Consider the following 9,387-nt stretch of genomic DNA (forward strand, 5'->3'; position numbering starts at 1 on the left):
TCAGAGAGAAATGCGACCAATGTGACGATCTGGCTTTAAGTCGATTTGATAACAAATGACGAAAACGGACGGATTTCTCAGGTTTTTACTACATATGAACACTTTTCACATTCTCCCGTGCAACGCGGCTGCTAGTCCTCCTTTCATGCAAAATCTTAAGGTTCCACCTCATGTCCAAGCCACCAAATCCGGCTAAAAAGTGAATAATCAATAACTAAAACTTGAATTGTACTACATCTTACTGTCTATTACTTCAACTTAGAAGCTTCTTCTGTGTTCTACTATGGTGCTTTTAGTGTCTCCGCATACCGCAGCACGCGACATAGCTTTGCAGACGATAAATGTAACCGTCTAAGAGAGAAAAGCGGCCAATATGACGATCTGGCTTTAAGCCGATTCGATAACAAATGATGAAAACGGACGGATTTGTCAGGTTTTCGCTACATATGAACACTTTTCACATTCTCCCGTGCAACGCGGCTGCTAGTCCTCCTTTCATGCAAAATCTTAAGGTCCTAGGTCATGTCCAAGCCACCAAATCCGGCTAAAAAGTGAATAATCAATAACTAAAACTTGAATTGTACTTCATCTTACTGTCTATTACTTCAACTTAGAAGCTTCTTATGTGTTCTACTATGGTGCTTTTAGTGTCTCCGCATACCGCAGCACGCGACATAGCTTTGCAGACGATAAATGTAACCGTCTAAGAGAGAAAAGCGGCCAATAGGACGATCTGGCTTTAAGTCGATTCGATAACAAATGATGAAAACGGACGGATTTGTCAGGTTTTTACTACATATGAACACTTTTCACATTCTCCCGTGCAACGCGGCTGCTAGTCCTCCTTTCATGCAAAATCTTAAGGTCCTAGGTCATGTCCAAGCCACCAAAGCCGACTAAAAAGTGAATAATCGACAACTAAAACTTGAATTGTACTACATCTTACTGGCTATTACTTCAACTTAGAAGCTTCTTCTGTGTTCTACTATGGTGCTTTTAGAGTCTCCGCATACCGCAGCACGCGACATAGCTTTGTAGACGATAAATGTAAACGTCTCAGAGAGAAAAGCGGCCAATGTGACGATCTGGCTATAAGACGATTCGATAACAAATGACGAAAACGGGCGGATTTGTCAGGTTTTTACTACATATGAACACTTTTCACATTCTCCCGTGCAACGCGGCTGCTAGTCCTCCTTTCGTGCAAAATCTTAATGTCCTAGGTCAAATCCAAGCCACCAATGCCGGCTAAAAAGTGAATAATCGATAATTAAAACTTGAATTGTACTACTTCTTACTGGCTATTACTTCAACTTAGAAGCTTCTTCTGAGTTCTACTATGGTGCCTTTAGTGTCTTCGCATACCGCAGCACGCGACATATCTTTTCAGACGATAAATGTAACCGTCTCAGAGAGAAAAGCGGCCAAAGCGACGATCTGGCTTTAAGTCGATTCGATAACAAATGACGAAAACGGACGGATTTCTCAGGTTTTTACTACATATGAACACTTTTCACATTCTCCCGTGCAACGCGGCTGCTAGTCCTGCTTTCATGCAAAATCGTAAGGTCCTAGGTCATGTCCAAGCAACCAAAGCCGGCTAAAAAGTGAATAATCGACAACTATAACTTGAATTGTACTACTTCCTACTGGCTATTATTTCAACCTAGAAGCTTCTTCTGTGTTCTACTATGGTGCTTTTAGTGTCTCCGCATACCGCAGCACGCGACATAGCTTTGCAGACGATAAATGTAACCGTCTCAGAGAGAAAAGCGGCCAATGTGGCGATCTGGTTTTAAGTCGATTCGATAACAAATTACGGAAACGGACGGATTTCTCAGGTTTTTACTACATATGAACACTTTTCACTTTCTCCCGTGCAACGCGGCTGCTAGTCCTCCTTTCATGCAAAATCTTAAGGTTCCACCTCATGTCCAAGCCACCAAATCCGGCTAAAAAGTGAATAATCGACAACTAAAATTTGAATTGTACTACTTCTTACTGGCTATTACTTCAACTTAGAAGCTTCTTCTGTGTTCTACTATGGTGCTTTTAGTGTCTCCGCATACCGCAGCACGCGACATAGCTTTGCAGACGATAAATGTAACCGTCTCAGAGAGAAAAGCGGCCAATGTGGCGATCTGGTTTTAAGTCGATTCGATAACAAATTACGGAAACGGACGGATTTCTCAGGTTTTTACTACAAATGAACACTTTTCACATTCTCCCATGCAACGCGGCTGCTAGTCCTCCTTTTATGCAAAATCTTAAGGTCCTAGGTCATGTCCAAGCCACCAAAGCCGGCTAAAAAGTGAATAATCGACAACTAAAACTTGAATTGTACTACTTCTTAATGGCTATTACTTCAACTTAGAAGCTTCTTCTTTGTTCTACTATGGTGCTTTTAGTGTCTCCGCATACCGCATCATGCGACATAGCTTTGCAGACGATAAATGTAACCGTCTCAGAGAGAAAAGCGGCCAATGTGGCGATCTGGCTTTAAGTCGATTCGATAACAAATGACGATAAACGACGGATTTCTCAGGTTTTTACGACATATGAACTCTTTTTACATTCTCCGGTGCAACGCGGCTGCTAGTCTTCCTTTCATGCAAAATCTTAAGTTGCTAGGTCACGTCCATGCCACCGAAGCAGGCTAAAAAGTGAATAATACACAACTAAAATTTGAATTGTACTACTTCTTACTGGCTATTACTTCGACTTAGAAGCTTCTTCTGTATTCTATGGTGCTTTTAGTGTCTCCGCATTCCGCAGCACGCGACATAGTTTTGCAGACGATAAATGTAACCGTCTCAGAGAGAAATGCGGCCAATGTGACGATATGGCTTTAAGTCGATTCGATAACAAATGAAGAAAACGGACGGATTTCTCAGGTTTTTACTACATATGAACACTTTTCACATTCTCCCATGCAACGCGGCTGCTAGTCCTCCTTTCATGCAAAATCTTAAGGTTCCACCTCATGTCCAAGCCACCAAATCCGGCTAAAAAGTGAATAATCGACAACTAAAATTTGAATTGTACTATTTCTTACTGGCTATTACTTCGACTTAGAAGCTTCTTCTGTATTCTATGGTGCTTTTAGTGTCTCCGCATTCCGCAGCACGCGACATAGCTTTGCAGACGATAAATGTAACCGTCTCAGAGAGAAAAGAGGCCAATGTGACGATCTGGCTTTAAGTCGATTCGATAACAAATGACGAAAACGGGCGGATTTCTCAGGTTTTTACTACATATGAACACTTTTCACATTCTCCCGTGCAACGCGGCTGCTAGTCCTCCTTTCGTGCAAAATCTTAATGTCCTAGCTCAAATCTAAGCCACCAAAGCCGGCTAAAAAGTGAATAATCGATAGTTAAAACTTGAATTGTACTACTTCTTACTGGCTATTACTTCAACTTAGAAGCTTCTTCTGAGTTCTACTATGGTGCTTTTAGTGTCTTCGCATACCGCAGCACGCGACATAGCTTTGCAGACGATAAATGTAACCGTCCCAGAGAGAAAAGCGGTCAAAGTGACGATCTGGCTTAAAGTCGATTCGATAACAAATGACGAAAACGGACGGATTTCTCATGTTTTTACTACAAATGAACACTTTTCACATTCTCCCATGCAACGCGGCTGCTATTCCTCCTTTTATGCAAAATCTTAAGGTCCTAGGTCTTGTCCAAGCCACCAAAGCCGGCTAAAAAGTGAATAATCGACAACTAAAACTTGAACTGTACTACTTCTTAATGGCTATTACTTCAACTTACAAGCTTCTTCTGTGTTCTACTATGGTGCTCTTAGTGTCTCCGCATACCGCAGCACGCGACATAGCTTTGCAGACGATAAATGTAACCGTCTCAGAGAGAAATGCGGCCAATGTGACGATCTGGCTTTAAGTCGATTCGATAACAAATGAAGAAAACGGACGGATTTCTCAGGTTTTTACTACATATGAACACTTTTCACATTCTCCCATGCAACGCGGCTGCTAGTTCTCCTTTCATGCAAAATCTTAAGGTTCCACCTGATGTCCAAGCCACCAAATCCGGCTAAAAAGTGAATAATCGACAACTAAAATTTGAATTGTACTATTTCTTACTGGCTATTACTTCGACTTAGAAGCTTCTTCTGTATTCTATGGTGCTTTTAGTGTCTCCGCATTCCGCAGCACGCGACATAGCTTTGCAGACGATAAATGTAACCGTCTCAGAGAGAAAAGCGGCCAATGTGACGATCTGGCTTTAAGTCGATTCGATAACAAATGACGAAAACGGGCGGATTTCTCAGGTTTTTACTACATATGAACACTTTTCACATTCTCCCGTGCAACGCGGCTGCTAGTCCTCCTTTCGTGCAAAATCTTAATGTCCTAGGTCATATCCAAGCCACCAAAGCCGGCTAAAAAGTGAATAATCGATAGTTAAAACTTGAATTGTACTACTTCTTACTGGCTATTACTTCAACTTAGAAGCTTCTTCTGAGTTCTACTATGGTGCTTTTAGTGTCTTCGCATACCGCAGCACGCGACATAGCTTTGCAGACGATAAATGTAACCGTCTCAGAGAGAAAAGCGGTCAAAGTGACGATCTGGCTTAAAGTCGATTCGATAACAAATGACGAAAACGGACGGATTTCTCATGTTTTTACTACAAATGAACACTTTTCACATTCTCCCATGCAACGCGGCTGCTATTCCTCCTTTTATGCAAAATCGTAAGGTCCTAGGTCTTGTCCAAGCCACCAAAGCCGGCTAAAAAGTGAATAATCGACAACTAAAACTTGAACTGTACTACTTCTTAATGGCTATTACTTCAACTTAGAAGCTTCTTCTGTGTTCTACTATGGTGCTCTTAGTGTCTCCGCATACCGCAGCACGCGACATAGCTTTGCAGACGATAAATGTAACCGTCTCAGAGAGAAAAGCGGCCAATGTGACGATCTGGCTTTAAGTCGATTCGATAACAAATGACGATAAACGACGGATTTCTCAGGTTTTTACGACATATGAACTCTTTTTACATTCTCCCGTGCAACGCGGCTGCTAGTCCTCCTTGTATGCAAAATCTTAAGTTCCTAGGTCACGTCCAAGCCACCGAAGCAGACTAAAACGTGAATAATCGACAACTAAAATTTGAATTGTACTACTTCTTACTAGCTATTACTTCAACTTAGAAGCTTCTTCTGTGTTCTATGGTGCTTTTAGTGTCTCCGCATACCGCAGCACGCGACATAGCTTTGCAGACGATAAATGTAACCGTCTCAGAGAGAAATGCGGCCAATGTGACGATCTGGTTTTAAGTCGATTCAATAACAAATGACGAAAACGGACGGATTTCTCAGGTTTTTACTACATATGAACACTTTTCACATTCTCCCGTGCAACGCGGCTGCTAGTCCTCCTTTCATGCAAAATCTTAAGGTCCTAGGTCATGTCCAAGCCAACAAAGCCGGCTATAAAGTGAATAATCGATCACTAAAACTTGAATTGTACTACTACTTACTTGCTATTATTTCAACCTAGAAGCTTCTTCTGTGATCTACTATGGTGCTTTTAGTGTCTCCGCATACCGCAGCACGCGACATAGCTTTGCAGACGATAAATGTAACCGTCCCAGAGGGAAAAGCGGCCAATGTGGCGATCTGGTTTTAAGTCGATTCAATAACAAATGACGAAAACGGACGGATTTCTCAGGTTTTTACTACATATGAACACTTTTCACATTCTCCCGTGCAACGCGGCTGCTAGTCCTCCATTCATGCAAAATCTTAAGGTCCTAGGTCATGTCCAAGCCACCAAAGCCGGCTAAAAAGTGAATAATCGACAACTAAAACTTGAATTGTTCTACTTCTTAATGGCTATTACTTCAACTTAGAAGCTTCTTCTGTGTTCTACTATGGTGCTCTTAGTGTCTCCGCATACCGCAGCACGCGACATAGCTTTGCAGACGATAAATGTAACCGTCTCAGAGAGGAAAGCGGCCAAAGTGACGATCTGGCTTTAAGTCGATTCGATAACAAATGACGAAAACGGACGGATTTCTCAGGTTTTTACTACAAATGAACACTTTTCACATTCTCCCATGCAACGCGGCTGCTAGTCCTCCTTTTATGCAAAATCTTAAGGTTCCACCTCATGTCCAAGCCACCAAAGCCAGCTAAAAAGTCAATAATCAATACGTAAAACTTGAATTGTACTACTTCTTACTGGCTATTGCATCAACTTAGAAGCTTCATCTGTGTTCTACTATGGTGCTTTTAGTGTCTCCGCATACCGCAGCACGCGACATAGCTTTGCAGACGATAAATGTAACCGTCTAAGAGAGAAAATCGGCCAATGTGATGATCTGGCTTTAAGTCGATTCGATAACAAATGATGAAAACGGACGGATTTCTCAGGTTTTTACTACATATGAAAACTTTTCACATTCTCCCGTGCAACGCGGCTGCTAGTCCTCCTCTTACGCAAAATCTTAAGGTTCCACCTCATGTCTAAGCCACCTAATCCGGCTAAAAAGTGAATAATCAATAACTAAAACTCGAATTGTACTACATCTTACTGTCTATTACTTCAACTTAGAAGCTTCTTCTGTGTTCTACTATGGTGCTTTTAGTGTCTCCGCATACCGCAGCACGAGACATAGCTTTGCAGACAATAAATGTAACCGTCTCAGAGAGGAAAGCGGCCAAAGTGACGATCTGGCTGTAAGTCGATTCGATAACAAATGACGAAAACGGACGGATTTCTCAGGTTTTTACGACATATGAACTCTTTTTACATTCTCCGGTGCAACGCGGCTGCTAGTCCTCCTTTCATGCAAAAGCTTAAGTTGCTAGGTCACGTCCAAGCCACCGAAGCAGGCTAAAAAGTGAATAATCGACAACTAAAATTTGAATTGTACTACTTCTTACTGGCTATTACTTCGACTTAGAAGCTTCTTCTGTATTCTATGGTGCTTTTAGTGTCTCCGCATTCCGCAGCACGCGACATAGTTTTGCAGACGATAAATGTAACCGTCCCAGAGAGAAATGCGGCCAATGTGACGATCTGGCTTTAAGTCGATTCGATAACAAATGACGAAAACGGACGGATTTCTCAGGTTTTTACTACATATGAACACTTTTCACATTCTCCCGTGCAACGCGGCTGCTAGTCCTCCTTTCATGCAAAATCTTAAGGTTCCACCTCATGTCCAAGCCACCAAATCCGACTAAAAAGTGAATAATCAATAACTAAAACTTGAATTGTACTACATCTTACTGTCTATTACTTCAACCTAGAAGCTTCTTCTGTGTTCCACTATGTTGCTTTTAGTGTCTCCGCATACCGCAGCACGCGACATAGCTTTGCAGACGATAAATGTAACCGTCTCAGAGAGAAAAGGGGCCAATGTGACGATCTGGCTTTAAGTCGATTCGATAACAAATGACGAAAACGGGCGGATTTCTCAGGTTTTTACTACATATGAACACTTTTCACATTCTCCCGTGCAACGCGGCTGCTAGTCCTCCTTTCGTGCAAAATCTTAATGTCCTAGCTCATATCCAAGCCACCAAAGCCGGCTAAAAAGTGAATAATCGATAGTTAAAACTTGAATTGTACTACTTCTTACTGGCTATTACTTCAACAGAAGCTTCTTCTGAGTTCTACTATGGTGCTTTTAGTGTCTTCGCATACCGCAGCACGCGACATAGCTTTGCAGACGATAAATGTAACCGTCTCAGAGAGAAAAGCGGTCAAAGTGACGATCTGGCTTAAAGTCGATTCGATAACAAATGACGAAAACGGACGGATTTCTCATGTTTTTACTACAAATGAACACTTTTCACATTCTCCCATGCAACGCGGCTGCTAGTCCTCCTCTTATGCAAAATCTTAAGGTCCTAGGTCTTGTCCAAGCCACCAAAGCCGGCTAAAAAGTGAATAATCGACAACTAAAACTTGAACTGTACTACTTCTTAATGGCTATTACTTCAACTTAGAAGCTTCTTCTGTGTTCTACTATGGTGCTCTTAGTGTCTCCGCATACCGCAGCACGCGACATAGCTTTGCAGACGATAAATGTAACCGTCTCAGAGAGAAAAGCGGCCAATGTGACGATCTGGCTTTAAGTCGATTCGATAACAAATGACGATAAACGACGGATTTCTCAGGTTTTTACGACATATGAACTCTTTTTACATTCTCCCGTGCAACGCGGCTGCTAGTCCTCCTTTAATGCAAAATATTAAGTTCCTAGGTCACGTCCAAGCCACCGAAGCAGACTAAAACGTGAATAATCGACAACTAAAATTTGAATTGTACTACTTCTTACTAGCTATTACATCAACTTAGAAGCTTCTTCTGTGATCTATGGTGCTTTTAGTGTCTCCGCATACCGCAGCACGCGACATAGCTTTGCAGACGATAAATGTAACCGTCTCAGAGAGAAATGCGGCCAATGTGACGATCTGGTTTTAAGTCGATTCAATAACAAATGACGAAAACGGACGGATTTCTCAGGTTTTTACTACATATGAACACTTTTCACATTCTCCCGTGCAACGCGGCTGTTAGTCCTCCTTTCATGCAAAATCTTAAGGTCCTAGGTCATGTCCAAGCCACCAAAGCCGGCTATAAAGTGAATAATCGATCACTAAAACTTGAATTGTACTACTTCTTACTGGCTATTATTTCAACCTAGAAGCTTCTTCTGTGTTCTACTATGGTGCTTTTAGTGTCTCCGCATACCACAGCACGCGACATAGCTTTGCAGACGATAAATGTAACCGTCTCAGAGGGAAAAGCGGCCAATGTGGCGATCTGGTTTTAAGTCGATTCAATAACAAATGACGAAAACGGACGGATTTCTCAGGTTTTTACTACATATGAACACTTTTCACATTCTCCCGTGCAACGCGGCTGCTAGTCCTCCTTTCATGCAAAATCTTAAGCTCCTAGGTCATGTCCAAGCCACCAAAGCCGGCTAAAAAGTGAATAATCGACAACTAAAACTTGAATTGTACTACTTCTTAATGGCTATTACTTCAACTTAGAAGCTTCTTCTGTGTTCTACTATGGTGCTCTTAGTGTCTCCGCATACCGCAGCACGCGACATAGCTTTGCAGACGATAAATGTAACCGTCTCAGAGAGAAATGCGGCCAATGTGACGATCTGGCTTTAAGTCGATTCGATAACAAATGACGAAAACGGACGGATTTCTCAGGTTTTTACTACATATGAACACTTTTCACATTCTCCCGTGCAACGCGGCTGCTAGTCCTCCTTTCATGCAAAATCTTAAGGTCCTAGGTCATGTCCAAGCCACCAAAGACGGCTAAAAAGTGAATAATCGACAACTAAAACTTGAATTGTACTACTTCTTAATGGCTATTACTTC

This window comes from Schistocerca gregaria, unplaced genomic scaffold (assembly GCF_023897955.1).
Source record: "Schistocerca gregaria isolate iqSchGreg1 unplaced genomic scaffold, iqSchGreg1.2 ptg000043l, whole genome shotgun sequence".
Classification (NCBI taxonomy): domain Eukaryota; kingdom Metazoa; phylum Arthropoda; class Insecta; order Orthoptera; family Acrididae; genus Schistocerca; species Schistocerca gregaria.